Genomic DNA, 20,831 nt, shown 5'->3' on the forward strand with positions numbered 1-20,831 from the left:
GGATGTGAGAGTTGGACTGTGAAGAAAGCTGATCGCTGAAGAATTGATGCTTTTGAACTGTGGTGTTGGAGAAGACTCTTGAGAGTCCCTTGGAGCGCACGGAGATCCAACCAGTCCATTCTAAAGGAGATCAATCCTGGGTGTTCATTGGAAGGACTGATACTAAAGCTGAAACTCCAATACTTTGGCCACCTCATGCGAAGAGTTGACTCACTGGAAAAGACTCTGATGCTGTGAGGGATTGGGGGTGGGAGGAGAAGGGAATGACAGAGAATGAGATGGCTGGATAGCATTACCGACTCAATGGACATGAGTTTGAGTGAACTCCAGGAGTTGGTGATGGTCAGGGAGGCCTGGTGTGCTGTGATTCATGGGGTCACAGAGTCCGACACGACTGAGCGACTGAACTGAATTGAACTGAACTGAATAAATCAGATTAAATTGTTCTGTAATTTAGGGACTCAAAACCAGAAAGTTTCTTTCCTGTTTTCTACTTTTATTCATAGGCACGCAATTGAAAGAGTTGATGTGCTCACTGTTTCAACTTTCTTACTTCCCAGTCTCACCTGACCTATTCATTCAGGTTTTCACAACCATTATTTCACTGAAATAGGCTTTTCAACATCAGTGATGATGTCCATCTTGCCATATCTAATGGCCAAATCTTTCTTTTCCCTTAACTTGGTCCACCAGCACATTTCCATATCATTGTGAGACACTTCCGGGACTTGATTTCCAGGACAACACACTCCCCTTGCTGGCTGTTTGTCTCACTGTCTCCTTTTCTGGGTGCTTTTCCTCTTTCTGATCTCTACAAAGTAGAGATCCCAAGAGCTCAATTCTTGGACCTCTTCTTTGCTCTCTTTATATTCATACTCTTGATGACTCTACTCAATCACGTGTCTTTAAAATAACATATGTACCGTGATGGTGGCCAAATTTCTCTCTAGTTTACCGCTTTCACATATGGCAACCTTTCACTGAGGCATTTAGACGACAAAAGAAGATTATCCTTGGCACCTCCATTTATCTGCTAATCACAAACAATATACCAACAATGTCTTCCATTTATGCCTTTAAAACATCCTGATGGTGGGAGGGATTGGGGGTGGGAGGAGACGGGGATGACAGAGAATGAGATGGATGGATGGCATCACCAACTCGATGGACATGAGTTTGAGTGAACTCCGGGAGTTGGTGATGGACAGGGAGGCCTGGCTTGCTGTGATTCATGGGGTCGCAAAGAGTCGGACACGACTGAGCGACTGAACTGAACTGAACTGAACTGAAAGCAGAAAAAAACAAGAATGACAAATAAAAAAACCACTTCTACTCATCTCTCACATTGCTGCTAACCTGGCCCCAAGCTGCCCTCATCTCTCAAGTGCATCCGTGTCATTGTCTCTGATCTGGTCCTTTGTTGGCACTTTTCTTCCCGACAGCCAAGTTCCAGAGCGTTCTTTAAAATCATAAATCATTTTATGTCATTTTCCTGCTCAGAACATTTATCATTAAAATAAAATTCAAAATCCATAAAATTTGTTACAAGGTCTCGTAACACCCTACATAATCTTGTCCGTGTCCTCTCTCTCACCTCCCACAGTCCCACCTGGTCACCGCACTATTGCCATGGTGCCGTCCTGCTTTGACTGAAAATGTCTAGACTGTCCCCACAGCCTCTGTACCTGTTCTCCCTTCTGTTTGGACGTATTTTGCACAGCTTGCTCTCTCAGTTCCCCAGTATCCAGGGAAATTTCAGGTCCTCAGGGAAGCCTACTCTGGCTGCCTCAACTCCTGCTTCCTCCCTCCTCCTCCTCATCACAGCAAGCTACCTCTGGGCATTAATTTTTTTTTTTTGCAGTAATCGCTATCTGAAATTATATTCTGTACTGATCAATTGATATAACAGTTTATGATAGTGTATTACTTCTACACCCAACTTCTGTAATAATGTAAGCCTCAAGAGGATAGAGTCTTTGTTTTTGTTCTATATTTTAAGCCCCACATGCTTAAAACAGCCCTGATCATGAAACAGTTTGGATCATAACATGATTCATGCGTATATGTGTACCTATATGTACTATGTGTATATGCATACATACACCTATTGTATGTATTGTGTATATAACATACACAATCCATTCCTATTTAGATTTGCGTGCATACTGTTAAATGAATACAGGAATAACTCCACAGACACTTGAGTGTGTAGAAGTGAACAAGCTGAGCTGTACCCACAGTGCATTGCTTCCCCTGACCACTCTGGGTAATTGGAAGCTGCTCCAGAATGCCAATCAAGAAGCCTCTGGGCTGCAGCTAACAAGGAGCAGACCTCTATCCAACAACAAGACCTTTTGGAATCAAGTCTCAGTGGGTCCTTCTAAAATAACACAGATACAGTGCAGTAAAAACAGCCTGCAGAAACAGCATTTATAACTCTCTTTACAACTGAAGTCTATCACAGGAAATGCCAAGAAAACACATATAAATAAAAATGAATTCTCAGATTTATCTGCTGAGACTGTAACAAACTAATAAGGTTTCCCCAGCAAAATCAGGGGGGCAGGGAGGAAAAACACACTCAATTTCCTGCTTTCAGCCCACAGTTCCTACTTGTTTCCATCCAGGCCTCCTCTGGTCACACGTAAGTGGTTCTAACTACCTTTGATTGGAGGTTAGAAGGGTAGAAACAATGCAATGCTCCTACATTGCTTAGTTCTCCGGGGCACACAGTGCAAACAGGTCCCCAGGTTCCCAGGTTTCACATCCTTCTGCACCCACTGATGAGACTGATACACCATCACCTAAAGGTCTGGCCATCCAAATCGCAAAAGAAAAAAGTATATTTATGTATGTATGCATGCGTGCTAAGTCACTTCAACCGTGTCCAACTCTGCAACCCTATGGACGGTAGCCTTCAGTCTCCTCTGTCCATGGGATTTTCCAGGCAAGGATACTGCAGTGGGTTGCCATGCCCTCCTCTAGGGGATCTTCCCGACCCAGGGATCAAATCCCTTAAGTCTCCTGCATCAGCAGGCATGTTCTTTACCACTAGCACCACCATAAGGAAGCCCTTATGTAATGTGTGTGTGTGTGTGTGTGTGTGTGTGCGCGTGCATATAGTCTGCTTCAGTCAGGAAGTTCACACACACACACACTCTAGTTGCCTCTGTTGTCAGCTCATTCTCTGACACATTAGCCTTAACCGTATACCCCAGTTCTAATAGTTATATTCTAGTTTCCTTCCTCTGCTTGTGCTCCAATTTCCCAGCGCCCTCAAGGTACATATACCTTACCTTAAGGATTTCCATCCCAGGCATAGCTTCTATATTCTTAACTGATTTCTGGACTCACCTTTTGCCATTTCCCCTTAATAATCCCATGGGCTTCCCTGGTAGCTCACCTGGTAAAGAATCTGCCTGCAATGCAGAAGAACCCAGTTTGATTCCTGGGTCACGAAGATCCCCTGGAGAAAGGATACGATACCCACTCTAGTATCTTGGGCTTCCCTGGTGACTCAGATGGTAAAGAATCTGCCTGCAATGTGGGAGACCTGGGTTCAATCTCTGGGTTGGGAAGATGCCCTGGAGAAGGAAATGGCAACTCACTCCAGAATTCTGGCCTGGAGAATTCCATGGACTGTACAGTCCTGGGGTTGCAAAGAGTTGGACATGACCGAGCGGCTTTCACTTTCACTTAATGTCCCAAACAACCATGACATTGTACTCTCTGCATCCTGCCTTCTTCAGAATCCAGCTTGCTTCTATCCATCATGAGAGTACCAGGCCTGGGTATCATGAGCGCCTGAGCAGTGATATCTCAAGATACAGCAATACAGCAATGAAAATAGGAGGTCATTCCAAGTCATGGGTTATTCTAGAAAAGAGCCCAAGTTGTGGGCCCAGAAATTTTAGGGAGCCACGGTCATTAGCAGGAGTAGATGGTTCTTGAATATTCATTTGGGGGAAAATAGAAAATTTTGAGTAAAATTAGTCAGTGCCTTGGAACACATTTCAGAGTCTACTAGACTTGGGGGAGGAGCAGCAGGCACTAAAGTCACAATGGACGGAGACACAGGAAATCACAGATGGGTAAAGAATGGAAGGACATGAATGGATGAATGCTAACTCACCGAACTGTCAGCACTTCCTGTGATCTATAACATGTGGGGGGCAGTACCACGCTCCAGGGACAGAACTCAGCACCAGCCATCGTAAGAGCAGAGCTGAAATGAGGTGGTAATGAATAAGAAAACTGTCAATTCTAATACCATTATCCCAAGCAAGATTTTTATTACGCACAGAGCTGCTGAGGATTCTTATTCAATATAAGACACTGAGCTGACATAAGAATTCTGTATCTCCAAGCTAAAACAAATAGAATGCTGGATGAAACCGAACCAAAGTTTCTTATTTTTTCATACATAAAGTGAGGTTAATCCAATAAAGGGATGAAGAGCAAACGCATTGGTAACAAGATGACAAACCTAAAGGATTTATGGGAGAGTCTGGAACAAATATGAAATTCTATGCCTGGAGGAGACATCTTTAGCAGCAGGAAAGGTGGTGAGGCACCAGCCAGGGTTGCTGTACTCAGCAGAGCTGCTCGATCGAGATCCCAAAGCACAAATGTCCATGCTCTATTGTGGCTGTGCTTGGTCGATCAGTCGTGTCCAACTCTTGCAACCCCATGGATTGTAGCCCACCAGGCTCCTCTGTCCATGGGATTCTCCAAGCAAGAATATTAGAGTGGGTTGCCATTTCCTAAGGGAATCTTCTCCACCCAGGGATCGAACCCAAGTAGGGAACAAAACTCCCCGAAGTGCTTGACAAATAGTAAGAACCTAACAACTGTTAACTATTATTATACTATTTTGGGGTTTCCCTGATGGCTCAGTGGTACAGTATCTGCCTGACAATGCAGGAGACGCAGGTTTGATCCCTGGGTTGGAAGACGCAGGAAGATCCCCTGGAGAAGGAAATGGCAACCTGATCTAGGATTCTTGCCTGGGAAATCCCATGGACAGAGGAGCCTGGTAGGCTGAAGTTTGTGGAGTCACAAGAGTCACACACAGTTTAGAGACTAAACAGCAACAACAACAACTATTTTGATGCCAGAGAAAACCAACCCATGATAAGCAATGATACATTTTGATTCTTTTTTCAAAAGATGGGATTATTTTAAATTCTGGAAGATATCACCATTCAAACCTTTAAATCTTTGGAACTCTAGGGAAATGATATCTGTCTCCTTTCACAGACAGACAAACTCAGGAAGAGAGGGAAGCGTTTGTTACATTGATGAGGGATGGATGGTGAGGATTATTCCAGAACCACAGTAAGTAAAAGCTGTTCGATAAATTTTAACCAACAAGTTAACTGTGATAGAGAAGAATATTGTTCAGACTGTGATTTGGAACGATTTAGGGATAAAGCTCCTTTGAAATGTACATCCCTTCTGTCCTCTAATACCTCCCGAAGGTTGATTAACTCACTAAGCTGGGTTTTATGAGAAAGCCCCTGTGATATCTGTGAGTGAAGTCATGCTGAAAATGACAGAGTGCAGCATTAAGGGCAGTTAATCTTACCTTGTGGCTGTTTGATGTCGGTAGCATCTGATAATGTTCAGCTGTGTTATCAATGCCCACTGAAGTCACAAAGGCCACCATCAGTGCCTTTTCCATGGGACAATGACGACAGCAAGGATGGTGGCAATATTGTGCTGCTAACGACTATATATGGGATTTCCAAGGTGGCACTAGTGGTAAAGAATCCGCCTGCCAATGTAAGAGATGCAGGCTTGATACCAGAGTCGGGAAGATCTGCTGGAGTAGGAAACAGCACTCCAACCCAGTATTCTTTTTTTTTAATTTATTTATTTTAATTGGAGGGTAATTACTTTACTGAGCGACTTCACTTTCACTTTTCCCTTTCATGCGTTGGAGAAGGAAATGGCAACCCACTCCAGTGTTCTTGCCTGGAGAATCCCGGGGATGGGGCAGCCTGATGGGCTGCCGTCTGTGGGGTCGCACAGAGTTGGACACGACTGAAGCGACTCAGCAGCACCAGCAGCAATTACTTTACAATATTGTATTGGTTTTGCCACACATTGACATGAATCCGCCCCGGGTATACCTGTGTCCCCCATCCTGAACACCCCCATCTCCCTCCCCATATCATCCCTCTGGGTCATCCCAGTGCACCAGCCCCGAGCATCCTGTGTCATGCATTGAACCTGGACTGGCGATTCGTTTCACATATGATAATCTACATGTTTCAATGCCATCCAGTATTCTTGCTGGGAAATTTTGCAAAGACTGAGCATAGCACAGCAATGACTATATATCCGGACTCTAATGATATCTTCATTTTACAGTTCAAGAAACTAAGACTCAGAGAGCTTGAGTCACATTTTGAACAATGGCAAAATCAAAATTCCAAGTCAGTCAGTCTGATTCCAAAACTTCTGCATGGGATCTGCAGTAAAATAATCAAATCAAGGAAGTCTGTAAATAGATTTTCTCCATGTTACTCTTCCTCAGTCAAAAAATAGTAATAATGATATTAAGCGAAAAGAAAACATTGTCAACCATATTTGTAAATATTATGAAAAAAGATGTTTCAATAATAAGATGCTTCCACTTGAAAAATTACTCTCACGATTCTGGTATTTTATTGGTGTATTATTTATCTATCCTGCATGCTTGATTTCATAAACACTTTCCACAATGCTCATATGTCCTTAATAAAACAATGTGGCACTTGCATTATGGGCTTTTCATAAATTAGTTTGACAGCCAGAAAAATCATATTAAGAAAAAGAAAAATCTCAGCATCCAAATTGTGATGGGCATTTATTTGGACATTTGACAAGAATATTTGAACATCTGGAGCACACACCCTGATTATAGTTTACAATTGTTTAGCCAGCTGTCTCATTTCTTTTGCCACTGGGTGTCATTCAGACACATATCTTAATCATTCATGAGCTTTGTGGCAACATTCCAGGAGGAACAAATAACGGGGCCACCCTTCTTTCTTGGATGCTATCAGATAAGGTGTAGAGTCCTCGGATGTCTGAGATGAAAGAACTTAAGCGATAATTTGTCCAACTACACCCTTTTACAAATGAATAAACTAGGGCCTAGAGAGAGGCTGTGATCACTGTATTAGTCACAATAAGGCAAGGTTAGATTGCAGCGACAAGCAATCTCATGTCAGTGCTTTAAAAAATAAAAGTCAGGGGGTGGAGGGAGTGGGAATTCCCTGGGTTTCAGTGATTAGGGTCCCTGAGCTTCCACTGCAGGGAACACGGTTCAATCCCTGGTTGGGGAACTAAGATTCAGCATGCCATGCAACATGCCCAAATTAAAAAAAGGTGGAGGGGGCATGGGGTATTTCTGTCTATGTTACATGACTGAAATCAGTCAACCAGGTATACAGGCTGTAAGAGGCCCTCCTCCCACATGGGCATATGCTATCATCACAGTAAGATAAGCACAATGCAAAATGTACCCCTGGGAATTCTTCTTTCTATTTTTTTGGCAGCACCAAAAAATGGCATGCAGGACTCTAGGGCCTTGACCAGGGATCAAACCCATGCCCCAGAGATGGAAGTGCAATGTCTTAATCACTGGACCACCAGGGAAGTCCCTGTACCCAGGGTCTTAAACTTTCTTTGACAAAGCAAAACTTGTCACCTCTGCTTCATTTTTTTGGCTAAAATACTCCACATGTCTAACTTCAAAGGGAGAAGGGACGTGTCATCCTACTGAGTACTCAAAAGATAAGTTTTTGAATTGCAGTAAGTATCGTAATCCACATTAACTATAGCTCACAATGTGACATTAGCGTAGACTTCAGTGCAAGGCATGATTCCATCGGAGGTTAAAGCAGAGAAAAGGGTGCTCTGGCAGACTTAGATGGGCAGTGACAGAAGGCCAGGCTACAGATAACACCTGAAATCAGAAGGAAAGCTGACATCTATTCTAATAATCTCTCCAACTGGGGCGAAGGACTCTATGGTTAGTCCGGAATATCTGGCTAGTTCTGTCCAGTTCTGACCCTATAGATGGAGAAAACCGTGTTGGAAGGATGGGAGCACCAATAAGCAGGTGCTGAGGATGAATCAACCTCTGCTGTAGGCGCAGGAGACGCCGGCAAATTGAGAATTCAGATTAGGGTGGAAAAGAGTCGAAGTTGTAACCAGTGTCAACGCTTGTGATCCAAACTAAAGTGTGCTGAGGGTAACAAGAAGGGGATGGAGAGCTGGACCCCATATAAGGAGGGGATCAAGGCCAACTTTGACACTAATTCCAGGAGATAGTAGGGGACAGGAAGGCCTGGCCTGCTGCACCCCAAAGGGTTGGACATGACCTAGCAACTGAACAACAAAGCCAACTTATCACATGAAGAGAGTCAACACAGAGAGAAGGACATACATTCCCTTTCACGTGGTCCTTGGTGTGTGTGTCTCCTGAAAAGAGGGCCAGGCAGGCAGCATAGAGATCGGAGGAGTCCTGATAGTAGAAGCCTGGTCTCTGGGCTCCATTCTTCTGTTCAGAGAGAACACTCAGCCTTCGTGAGGACCTGGGGGAGAGTGAGGCCAGGTTCTCATCCTAGGGAGGGAGGAACAGAGAAGCAGAAAGCAGGGAACACTGAAACTAGCAGAGAACCACCTCCATCTAAAGGCAAGCCCTGGAATCCCAGGTAAAGGTCCTCCAGTCACTTCGCAACCCATGCCCTGGCCCTCAAGGGTGGTGAGGCTATAGTTTTTCATACGTTGCTTACCCGATTCTGTCAAGTTGATTGGTTCATAATTGACTCACAGCAGAGACACAAATATGCCTTGATGTAAAAACCTGGGAAAATTCAGGGCCTGACAAAAAAAAAACCAAGCAAGCAAGCAAGATAATGAATCCCAGGAATATGGAGGCATTTCTGCCTTCCTTCAGAAGAATCCACCCACCAAATATTATTTAATTTCCCTTAAAATATGAGGGCCTAGGTGATGATATATCCTAGTCTGGGCATAAGGTAATGGCTTGATCGACACACTATGCCATCTTGTTGGTGAATGGAGCATAGTTAACAGCTTGTTGGCAGGACCTTTGTTTTTCACTCATCAATTTAAAAGAAACTAAAGCTGGAAAGGAAGTGACCAGAACATACTCACATACACAAAGCAAAAAGTGTGATGCCCTGAGCCCGTGTGTCTGTGTGCCCTGGATGTGTTGGGGTTTTCAAGCTGGCTGCAGCTTAGACACTGCGCCTTAGAAAAATAGAAGAATTCTCTTAGGAAGACAGTTGTTCTTGGTTTAGGAAGATTCATGAATAGATCTCTTTCAAAATACAAATTGAGAGCCAGAAGCTGAGCTGAGGTGTACACTAGGAGGGAATCTTTTCTACATAACAAATGAATAGGGCCTCTGTCAGTCCTCCAAACAGAGGATTTTGAAGATCCCTAGGGCAGTTGGACCAGAGGGGTTCAGGATGAGTAAGGGCTGTTGGTAAAGATGAAGGGTGAAGGGTTGGCACCAGTGGCAGGATGATCAGCCAGGTCATCTGGGGAAAGACAGCCAATCAGAGTCAGCCCAAGGGAGCTTTTAAGTCATGGCACATCCTATAGTAACGTCTCAGGGGTTCTGTCCCAAGACATAGTCCTGCTCCATCATCCTTGGTGCTCAGGAAGTCTGTGGGACACAATGGCTTCATGTTAGCAATTTTGGAAACTGTAAGTCAGCTGAGTATCCTCCATTTGGAAAACAAGCAAGACAGAGAGTGAACAGCAGCTTCTGAAAGTTATATGGAAAGCAGTGTGTGCGTGTTAATTTGCTTTAGACATGTCAGACCCTTTGAGACCCTGTGGACTCTAGCTTGCCAAGCTCCTCTGTCCATGGGATTCTCCAGGCAATAATACTGGAGTGGGTAGCCATTCCTTCTCCAGGGGATCTTCCTGACTCAGGGTTTGAACCCGGGTCTCCTGCATTGCAGGCAAATTGTTTACCATCTGAGCCACAGGGAAGCCAAGGGAAAATCCCGAGGGGAGTGAAAGATTTGAGGGCTCCCTGCTGCACTGCTTCATTCAATGAATGACACTGAATCAAGAGCTCATTCACTAGAACTTTCTGGGTTTCTGCTTTGCCAGCTACCCTTTCTTCCTTCCTAACCCAACAGATGTTCTGTTCAGGGGCTACTCCTTGGCCACAGGGTTTCGTATCACCTGCTTGTCTGTGCAGATGGTCACTCACAAAGCCTGGAGGATGTTGGGAAAGTCTCAAGTCCTGCAAAGGAAGCTGAGCCTCGTGAGCATTAGAAACAGGCACAAGCAGTCAGTCAGATGCCAGGGCGCCTCACCGCCCCCCTCCCCCCGTCTTTCTCGCTCCTCACCTTCCAATCTCACATCTTCACCCTGCGCAACTCCCTTGTGGGAGAGAGTGATCAGTTGCTAAGTTGTGGCCAACTCTTTGCAACTCAGGCAGGCCCCAGGATTTCTTGCCAGGATTTCCCAGTCTAGAATACTGGAGTGGGTTGCCACCCCCTCCTCCAGGGGATCTTCCCGACGCAGGGATCAGACCCACAAATCTTGTGTCTCCTGCATCAACAGGCAGATTCTTTACCTCTGCACCACCTGGGAAGCCCTCCCAACTTCCTTACTTGCTCTGAAAACAAACCTAGCCCCACATCCCACCATTTTACACAGTTTTGCCCAGATAAACGGCACAACACAGACCTACAAGGCACTACGTTCTGAACTCCAGATTCCTTGTAAGCAAGTTGGCTTCATTTGGACACTCAGTCTGCACTGACCAGACCAGCAGTGGCTGGGGGCGGAGTCTAAGGGACCCCAGAGCACATTCTTAGAAGGTAAGTGACTCTGTCTAAGAAGGAGTATGTGAACCTGAGAAGCAATGAGAATTTCTTGTGTTCGACTGTGAAAAGTCCATGAATCCTGGCACCATGGTGGGCGCATTGGATAAAATGTTGTATATCATTCTCACAAGAACCAGGCAGCTTAGCCACTATTAGCCCACTTTACAGATGGAGACTGAGAGATGCAGCAGAGTCCAGCAGAGAACAGATGGCACACTCCAGCAGGGCTCAGACAACATCAAGGGATGATGCTGACCCAGGAAACAGCCCCAGTGGGTATCTACTGCCACCCCCGGACCCAGGGTCAGGGCAAGGGTGCGGTGTTCTGGGACCTGGTGGGAGCTGCAACTTCCCCCTGGGAGCTGTGGCCTTGGGCAGAAACACCTGCTGCCACCCAGACTCTGGTCCAACAGGGACAGAGCAGTGAGAACAAAGACAGTGGCCACTTTTATGACAGTCTTCTTCGGCTGGGGCCTCCCTCCAGTAACGAGACACTAGAAGTACTGCTCAGATGATGTAATCCACAAGGGCAGCCTCCTGGGGCACCAAGTCAGGTAAAAAACTGGATCTATCAGGCAGAGAGCGAAGAACTGGACAAGGGGCTTGATGGTCCAGGGCTTTTGGGGTTCAACCTTATTTTCCACCTTGCAATATTTCTCATTGCTTCAGCCTCTTTTAGCCCTCGACCCTCTCATGTCATCTAAACTCCAACCATGTTAAGTGACTTGGGTCACTGATGCCTTGCTGCTCAAAGCATGGTTCACAGACCAACAGTATCAGCATCCTCAGGGAGCTGCAGAGTTTCAGGATCCATCTCAGATCTGCTGAATCCAGATAAACTGTGAATCAACATCTCCAGATGATTCCTCTGCGCACAGAAGCATAGGAGGCGCTGCCCTTGTGGCCCACGCCCACGAGAACTCCAGGACTTCATAGAGGACATACTTTCCTTAGTCCAGAAATAACCCTAAAGGGATACCCTTCTCCAACATGATGGGGATGCTAATGACTAATATATGGCTGATCTCCCCACCTTAAGGGCATCTGGTGATTCAGGGTGACCTGGGTGCATAAATTGCAGAGTCCAGAGACAAACTCCAGACAGTGCTTCTAATTACCCGAATGGTCGAGGGAATACATGAGTGAGCAAGAGAACAGGAACTTAGCCCAGCCTGGACCTCTCAATGTCCTTTCTCGGGGAATTGATATGGATCCTGACAGATAAATCACTTGTACAAGGACCATGCAAGCCTGGATCTGCTTAGGGTCCTCCACTTGCTTAAATAAGAAAAAATCCAAAAGAGAGAAACAAGAAAACAAAATTTATGTTATATGTGTAAGAACAAGAGAATTGTAGACATTGTCTTGATCAGGTTTCCATCCATACCAGGACACTCCCTTGAACCCCTCACTTACAGCAGCCAATAGATTATTTTTTGTGTGTTTAAGCTTATTCTTTTTGGTGTTCCTACTCAACATTTGAATAATATCAGATTAAGACACTGGCCCCGGCGGCGCAGACATGAGAGAAGCCGGCCCCGGCACAACCGACCACACAAAGAGGCACGGCCGTGAGGAGCTACCCAACTCCTGAGGCCAGGGCCGGCGGCCGAGAGGAGCTACCCCATGTCCAACAGGCGGTGGCTGCGTGGGCGCAGGACGGCCAAGAGGAGCTACTCCACATTCAGGGTCAGGAGGGGTGGCCTTGAGGAGATACCCCTCATCCAAGGTAAGGTGCAGTGGCTGCGCTTTCTTGGAGCAACTGTGAAGAGATATCCCATGCCCAAGGTAAGAGAAACCCAAATAAGACAGTAGGTATTGCGAGGGGGGCATCAGAGGGCAGACACACTGAAATAATAATCACAGGAAACTAGTCGATCTGATCACATGGACCACAGCCGAATGTGGTCCTCTGGAGAAGGGAATGGCAAACCACTTCAGTATACTTGCCTTGAGAACCCCATGAACAGTAACAAAGGGCAAAATGATAGGATACTGAATGAGGAATTCCCCAGGTCGGTAGGTGCCCAGTATGCTACTGGAGATCAGTGGAGAAATAACTCTAGAAGGAATGAAGGGATGGAGCAAATGCAAAACAAATACCCAGTTGTGGATGTGACTGGTGATAGAAACAAGGTCCGATGCTGTAAAGAGCAATATTGCATAGGAATCTGGAATGTTAGGTCCATGAATCAAGGCAAATTGAAAGTGGTCAAACAGGAGATGGCAAGAGTGAACATAGACATTCTAGGAATCAGTGAATTAAAATGGACTGGAATGGGTGAATTTAACTCAGATGACCATTATATCTACTACTGTGGGCAGGAATCCCTTGGAAGAAATGGAGTAGCCATCATGGTCAAAAAAAGAGTCCGAAATGCAGTATTTGGATGCAATCTTGAAAACGACAGAATGATTTCTGTTCGTTTCCAAGGCAAGCCATTCAATATTACAGTAATCCAGGCCTATGCCCCAACCAGTAACACTGAAGAAGCCGAAGTTGAACGGTTCTATGAAGACCTACAAGACCTTTTAGAACTAACACCCAAAAAAGATGTCCTTTTCATTATAGGGGACTGGAAGGCAAAATTAGGAAGTCAAGAAACCCCTGGAGTAACAGGCAAATTTGGCCTTGGAGCACGGAATGAAGCAGGGCAAAGGTTAATAGAGTTTTGTCAAGAGAATGCACTGGTCATAGCAAACACCCTCTTCCAACAATACAAGAGAAGACTCTACACATGGACATCACCAGATGGTCAACACCGAAATCAGATTGATTATATTCTTTGCAGCCAAAGATGGAGAAGCTGTATACAGTTAGCAAAAACAAGACCAGGAGCTGACTGTGGCTCAGATCATGAACTCCTTATTGCCAAATTCAGACTTCAGTTGAAGAAAGTAGGGAACACCACTAGATCATTCAGATATGACCTAAATCAAATCCCTTATGATTATACAGTGGAAGTGAGAAATCGATTTAAGGGACTAGATCTGATAGATAGAGTGCCTGATGAACTCTGGACGGAGGTTCATGACATTGTACAGGAAACAGGGACCAAGACCATCCCCATGGAAAATAAATGCAAAAAAAAGCAAAATGGCTGTCTGAGGAGGCCTTACAAATAGCTGTGAAAAGAAGAGAAGCGAAAAGCAAAGGAGAAAAGGAAAGATATAAGCATCTGAATGCAGAGTTCCAAAGAATAGCTAGGAGAGATAAGAAAGCCTTCCTCAGTGATCAATGCAAAGAAATAGAGGAAAACAACAGAATAAGAAAAACAAGAGATCTCTTCAAGAAAATTAGAGATTCCAAGGGAACATTTCATGCAACGATGGGCTCGATAAAGGACAGAAATGGTATGGACCTAACAGAAGCAGAAGATATTAAGAAGAGGTGGCAAGAATACACAAAAGAACTGTACAAAAAAGATCTTCATGACCAAGATAGTCACGATAAGGTGATCACTGACCTAGAGCCAGACATCTTGGAGTGTGAAGTCCAGTGGGCCTTAGAAAGCATCACTACGAACAAAGCTAGTGGAGGTGATGGAATTCCAGTTGAGCTATTTCAAATTTTGAAAGATGATGCTGTGAAAGTGCTGCACTCAATATGCCAGCAAATTTAGAAAACTCAGCAGTGGCCACAGGACTGGAAAAGGTCAGTCCTCATTTCAATCCCAAAGAAAGGCAATGCCAAAGAATGCTCAAACTACCGCATAATTGCACTCACCTCACACGCTAGTAAAGCCATGCTCAAAATTCTCCAAGCCAGGCTTCAGCAATATGTGAACCGTGAACTCCCAGATGTACAAGCAGGTTTTAGAAAAGGCAGAGTCACCAGAGATCAAATTGCCAACATCCGCTGGATCATGGAGAAAGCCAGAGAGTTCCAGAAAAATATCTATTTCTGCTTCATTGACTATGCCAAAGCCTTTGACTGTGTGGATCACAATAAACTGTGGAACATTCTGAAAGAGATGGGAATCCCAGACCACCTGACCTGCCTCTTGAGAAACCTGTATGCAGGTCAGGAAGCAACAGTCAGAACTGGACATGGAACAACAGACTGGTTCCAAATAGGAAAAGGAGTACGTCAAGGTTGTATATTGTCACCTTGCTTATTTAACTTCTATGCAGAGTACATCATGAGGAATGCTGGGCTGGAAGAAGCACAAGCTGGAATCAAGATTGCCGGGAGAAATATCAATAACCTCAGATATGCAGATGACACCACCCTTATGGCAGAAAGTGAAGAGGAACTCAAAGGCCTCTTTATGAAACTGAAATAGGAGAGTGAAAAGGTTGGCTTGAAGCTCAACATTCAGAAAACAAAGATCATGGCATCTGGTCCCATCACTTCATGGGAAATAGATGGAAAAACAGTGGTAACAGTGTCAGACTTTATTTTTTTGGGCTCCAAAATCACTGCAGATGCTGATTGCAGCCATGAAATTAAAAGACGCTTGCTCCTTGGAAGGAAAGTTATGACCAACCTTGATAGTATATTAAAAAGCAGAGACATTACTTTGCCAACCAAGGTCCGTCTAGTCAAGGCTATGGTTTTTCCTGTGGTCATGTATGGATGTGAGAGTTGGACTGTGAAGAAAGCTGAGTGCTGAAGAATTGATGCTTTTGAACTGTGGTACTGGAGAAGACTCTTGAGAGTTCCTTGGATTGCAAGGAGACCCAACCAGTCCATTCTAAGGGAGATCGATCCTGGGTGTTCATTGGAAGTACTGATACTAAAGCTGAAACTCCAATACTTTGGCCACCTCATGCGACGAGTTGACTCACTGGAAAAGACTCTGATGCTGGGAAGGGTTGGGGGCAAAAGGAGAAGGGGACGACCGAGGATGAGATGGCTGGATGGCATCACCGACTCAATGGACATGAGTTTGAATGAACTCCGGGAGTTGGTGATGGACAGGGAGGCCTGGCGTGCTGTGATTCATGGGGTCGCGGAGATTCGGACACGACTGAGCGACTGAACTGAACTGAACTGAATTCTTCTGGATGTTCTATATTCATAGTCATCATTCTGGAAGAGCTTAAGTGTCTCCTCCTCCAGGAAGTCTGTCGTGATACTTCTTCCCTAAGCAGAAATAAGTGTCCTTTCTCTTTGCCAACATGATCTTCCGCAACACATATCACATCACAGAATCACAGCCTGTCCCAGCATCTTTCTCAGTGGACTGAAGTGAGGGCCTAAAGCAAACACACAACTGCCTTTTCACCATTGAGACAGCAGCATGCTGAAAAGTGTCTGGCATGTAATGGACACTTGCTATATTTGGGGGGGTTTTGTTTTGTTTTGTTTTTGCATTAAGACTGCTAAAACACTTGCTATAGAATTTTTACTTATGTGCTGTTTTTCTTTTTACATGGCATGCTTTTTTAATTGATATGTAGTTGATTTACAATTTCATGCTAATTTCTGATGTACTCGGTTATACACATATATACACTTTTTGGTATATTCTTTTCCGTTAATTTTGAATAGAAAATCATGGGAAATAACTGTTCCACATTCTATACACATGCAGAATGTGTTTTAAGTCCTTGTGAAAATTTCAAATTAGTAGTATTTCATCAGAATTGGACAAATTCTCCTGGGCAGGTCCAATAAAAATAAAAGAACAATGTAATCACCCACTCTTTTCAGCTTCATTAAGTAAGGAATTGGAGGTAAAACTGAGAAGCCAGACAGCATTTGGGAATTTGATACATGTCTTTTAAAGGACTTAAAAAGAACAATTATGAAGACAGGGTCCCGCAGTTAAAATGAATCTTAATTGCATCAGTCTGGAAAGAGAAGCCTGAATTAGATTTAAAGGGAAAGTTTAAGGGATTCTTCATAATTAGGTAAGTTAATTCAAAACATTCACAGTCTAATAGTTCCATCCACTCTTAGGGCTGGGTTGAGAGGAAAGAGAACAAATTAATAAGAAGTACTTCTATAAAATTGATACTATGTAGTTGAATCTCCTTGCCTCCATGGACTAAGACCTGAAGTGGTGGAGAAATTACATGGTGGGAATAAGATGATGCTCCAAACTGCAGACTGGGAAATGCAAATCAAAGGAGAATTAACAGAGGCTGCATTTCCAAAGGCAAAAAATCAATGAAAACATCCCAAGTCATATTAACAAACCTAAAGAAAATCTGAAATGAAGAAGCAAGTACAGCTGTCTGCCTTGGAGTACCAGGAACACAGCTGATCTGATGTACATCTAGACGTCACTGCCAGGCACTTGTCAGAATCAGTTCATGGAAGCTGGGACATTAGACAAAGTGAAGATGCTAGGCCACCTGAATGTTCATTGCAGAGCTGTTACAACAGCCAAGCAATCTAAATGTTTATCAACAAACGAAGGAATAAAGACGTGGTGCACAGATGCAATGAAATACTGCTAAACTATTAAAAGAATGAAATCATTTGTCATTTTTACTAATTTCATTAATAATGACGAAAATAATTTGCAGTAACATAGATGGACCTAGAGATTATCATACTAAGTGAAGTAAGTCAGACAAAGATAAATATCACATGATATCACTTATATATGGAATTTTAAAAAATACAAATGAACTTATATACAAAAAAGAAACAGACTCATAGACATAGAAAACAAACTTACGGTTACCAAAGGGGAAAGGCGGGAGGAGCAGAGACAAGTTGGGAGTTTGGATCTGACACGCACACACTGCTATATATGAAATAGATAACCACCAAGGACCTACTGTATAGCCCAGGGAACTCTACTCAATATTCTGTAGTAACCAGAATGGGAAAAGAATTAGAAAAAAACAACAGCCCTGCATGTATATGTATAAAGACTGTGAAGAGATAGAAGGCAGAAGGAGAAGGGGATGCCGGAGGACGAGATGGTTGGATGGCATCACTGACTCAATGGACATGAGTTTGAACAATCTCTGGGAGATGCTGAAGGACAGGGAAGCCTGGCGTGCTGCAGTCCATGGGGTCGCAAAGAGTCAGACACGACTGAGTAACTGAACCGAACTGAACTGGTGTGTATAACTGAATCACTTTGCCGTACACCTGAAACTAACACAACATTGTTAATCAATTGTTCTCCAGAATAAAACAAAAACTTTTTAAAAAATCAAAAAAAGAAGATGCTAGGCATTGATGAAAGGAGAGAGGATAACATGGGGTTCCCCGAACACAAACCGCCTGGACTGTTACTGTGTTCGTACAAGACAGTAAAAGGATTGTGTCTCCTGTGTGCACACCTTTGCTAGATGCTAGGAAATTCAGAAATTAATATGACTGTTTTAACTTCTCCCAAAAATGCATTTTTATTATCTACTCCCAAAGCTTATTGAGATGGAATAGAGTATTCTTAATTTTCTGAGGGATTACTGATACACTGAGATAAGTAAAAGACAGCCCCTGCATTGGTGATATGTATAATCAGGTAGATACAACCCATGACAAAAAGAATGCAAGCCTGCCAGAAAAAAAGCAGCGTGAGACTTTGACACAAAGTGATGTTGCTGCTGCTGCTAAGTCACTTCAGTCATGTCCGACTCTGTGTGACCCCATAGACGGAAGCCCACCAGGCTGCCCCATCCCTGGGATTCTCCAGGCAAGAACACTGGAGTGGGTTGCCATTTCCTTCTCCAATGTGTGAAAGTGGAAAGTGAAAGTGAAGTCGCTCAGTCGTGTCCAACCCCTAGCGACCCCACAGACTGCAGCCTACCAGGCTCCTCCATCCATGGGACAAAGTGATGTTGGTCAGAGATTAATTCTGATCCAAGGAACAGGATGTAACTGAGCGCTCCTTTTTCAGCCATCATTTCAATAGGAAGTAAAACAAAGAAAAGCGACCTTTAGGTAAAGGAACCAGGACACAACTCCTGGATAGAGAGATGTATACATATCTGAAGGATATTTTTGCCAGAAGAGAGATTATATATGATTCTCTTACTACAACCACTGCACACCACTCTCTATTATAATGAATTCCTCACAAAACACCACATAATGTAAGTTTACTTTATTATCCTCTTCACAATCCTGTGAGATGAGTAAAACATAGGATTTGATTCTCCTTTTACATATGAGGACATTGAGGCTGAGGAAAATGAGCCAAAAGTAGCAGAGTCAAAGCTGGACGCTTTCTACCCCCAAATCTGATGCTTTCTGCTGTGCTATAGACCAGTGAATTGAACCAGAAATGAAAGAGTAGGCTGAAGGAGTGGTCATAACTACATCATGTGACATCTTTAGTGTTTCTCTAGACAGTCTAGAATGTAACATGTAGATAGTTAATAATCAATATTTCACTATTTCGTTAGTATTTGAAGCAGAGACTATCAGTTCCAATTCTGTTGAAAATCTACTTTGGCAAAGAAAAACAATTTGGATCAGATATAATTTTCATGCACATGCTTATGGATCATCTCCAGAGGAGGCCAAACCCCTCCCCACCTGTATCCTTCTTCACCTGCCCCACCAGAAGAAGCCTGAGATGTGCTGTGGTGGGCAGCCTCCAAGGTGACCCCAAATCATCCCTGAGTTTGTGACCTTGTACAATACCCCTCCTCCTTCCTGTAGGCTGGAAATATTGACTCTTTTCTAACAAAGGGATCAAAGCTGAACCAACAGCATTCCACTCCTGATTAGGTTTTAAAGATGGTGGCTTCTGACTTGGGCACTTTCTTTCACTCTTTGAAATCTCTCTGTGCACCGTGGTTTGTGGGTGTCCTGTGGAGAAGCCTGTAGGGTAAGAAATCAAGGCTTGCAAACAGCCCCACATACATGAGCTTGGAAGTGAATGCTCTTCTCTAAATCAAGACTTCAAATGAGACCACAGACTTGCTTGACAGCTTGACTGAAACCTCCCAAGAGGTTTTGAGCCAGAGGCACTCAACAAAGTTTTGCCAAGAGCTGTGACCCATATTACACACCAGATCATAGGAGCTTGTTGTTGGAAGTTGGTAAGTTTGGGAGCATTTTGTTATATAGCAATAGATAATTCATACAAATTTTGAAGACTGCAAGGACTCTTCAAGAACATATAAGCTGACCATCCTAATATAATGGTTGATATTTGTTTGGCTCATTTGTTTATTTTTTATAAAAAGGACATGGTGTCTTGTGAAGAGAGTAAGATTCAGCCAAATTAAGGCAGAACTCAGATATTTTCATTTTCAAAGGGCTGCATGGGTGATTTTGAGGGTAACCAAAGTTTGAAATCCATAGTCTCAGTGGAAATGTCCTAGCCTTTGGGACACTAAGAGTTGGGTTCAACCTTAGCTTCACCATATACTGGAAGTAACATTACTTCCAACATTACTCATTTAAGTTGTTGGAGCTTCATTCCCTAAATATATAAATGGAAAGAAGTCTATCACCCTCTCAACAGATTAACATAAGGGAGTTAAAAGGACTGGTGTTTGGCACATAGTAAGGACATGGAACAACAGACTGGTTCCAAATAGGAAAAAGAGTACGTCAAGGTTGTATATTGTCACCCAGCTTATTTAACTTATATGCAGAGTACATCATGAGGAACACGGGCTGGAAGAAGCACAAGCTGGAATCAAGATTGCCGGGAGAAATATCAATAACCTCAGATATGCAGATGACACCACCCTAATGGCAGAAAGTGAAGAGGAACTCAAAAGCCTCTTGATGAATGTGAAAGATGAGGGTGAAAAAGTTGGCTTGAAGCTCAACATTCAGAAAACTAAGATCATGGCACCTGGTCCCATCACTTCATGGGAAATAGATGGAGAAACAGTGGAAACAGTGTCAGACTTCATTTTGGGGGGCTCCAAAATCACTGCAGATGCTGATTGCAGCCATGAAATTAAAAGACGCTTACTCCTTGGGAGGAAAGTTATGACCAACCTAGATAGCATATTAAAAAGCAGAGACATTACTTTGCCAACCAAGATCCGTCTAGTCAAGGCTATTGTTTTTCCAGTGGTCAT

This window comes from Moschus berezovskii, chromosome 16 (assembly GCF_049115385.1).
Source record: "Moschus berezovskii isolate FMDL1 chromosome 16, NW_MosBer_1.0, whole genome shotgun sequence".
Classification (NCBI taxonomy): domain Eukaryota; kingdom Metazoa; phylum Chordata; class Mammalia; order Artiodactyla; family Moschidae; genus Moschus; species Moschus berezovskii.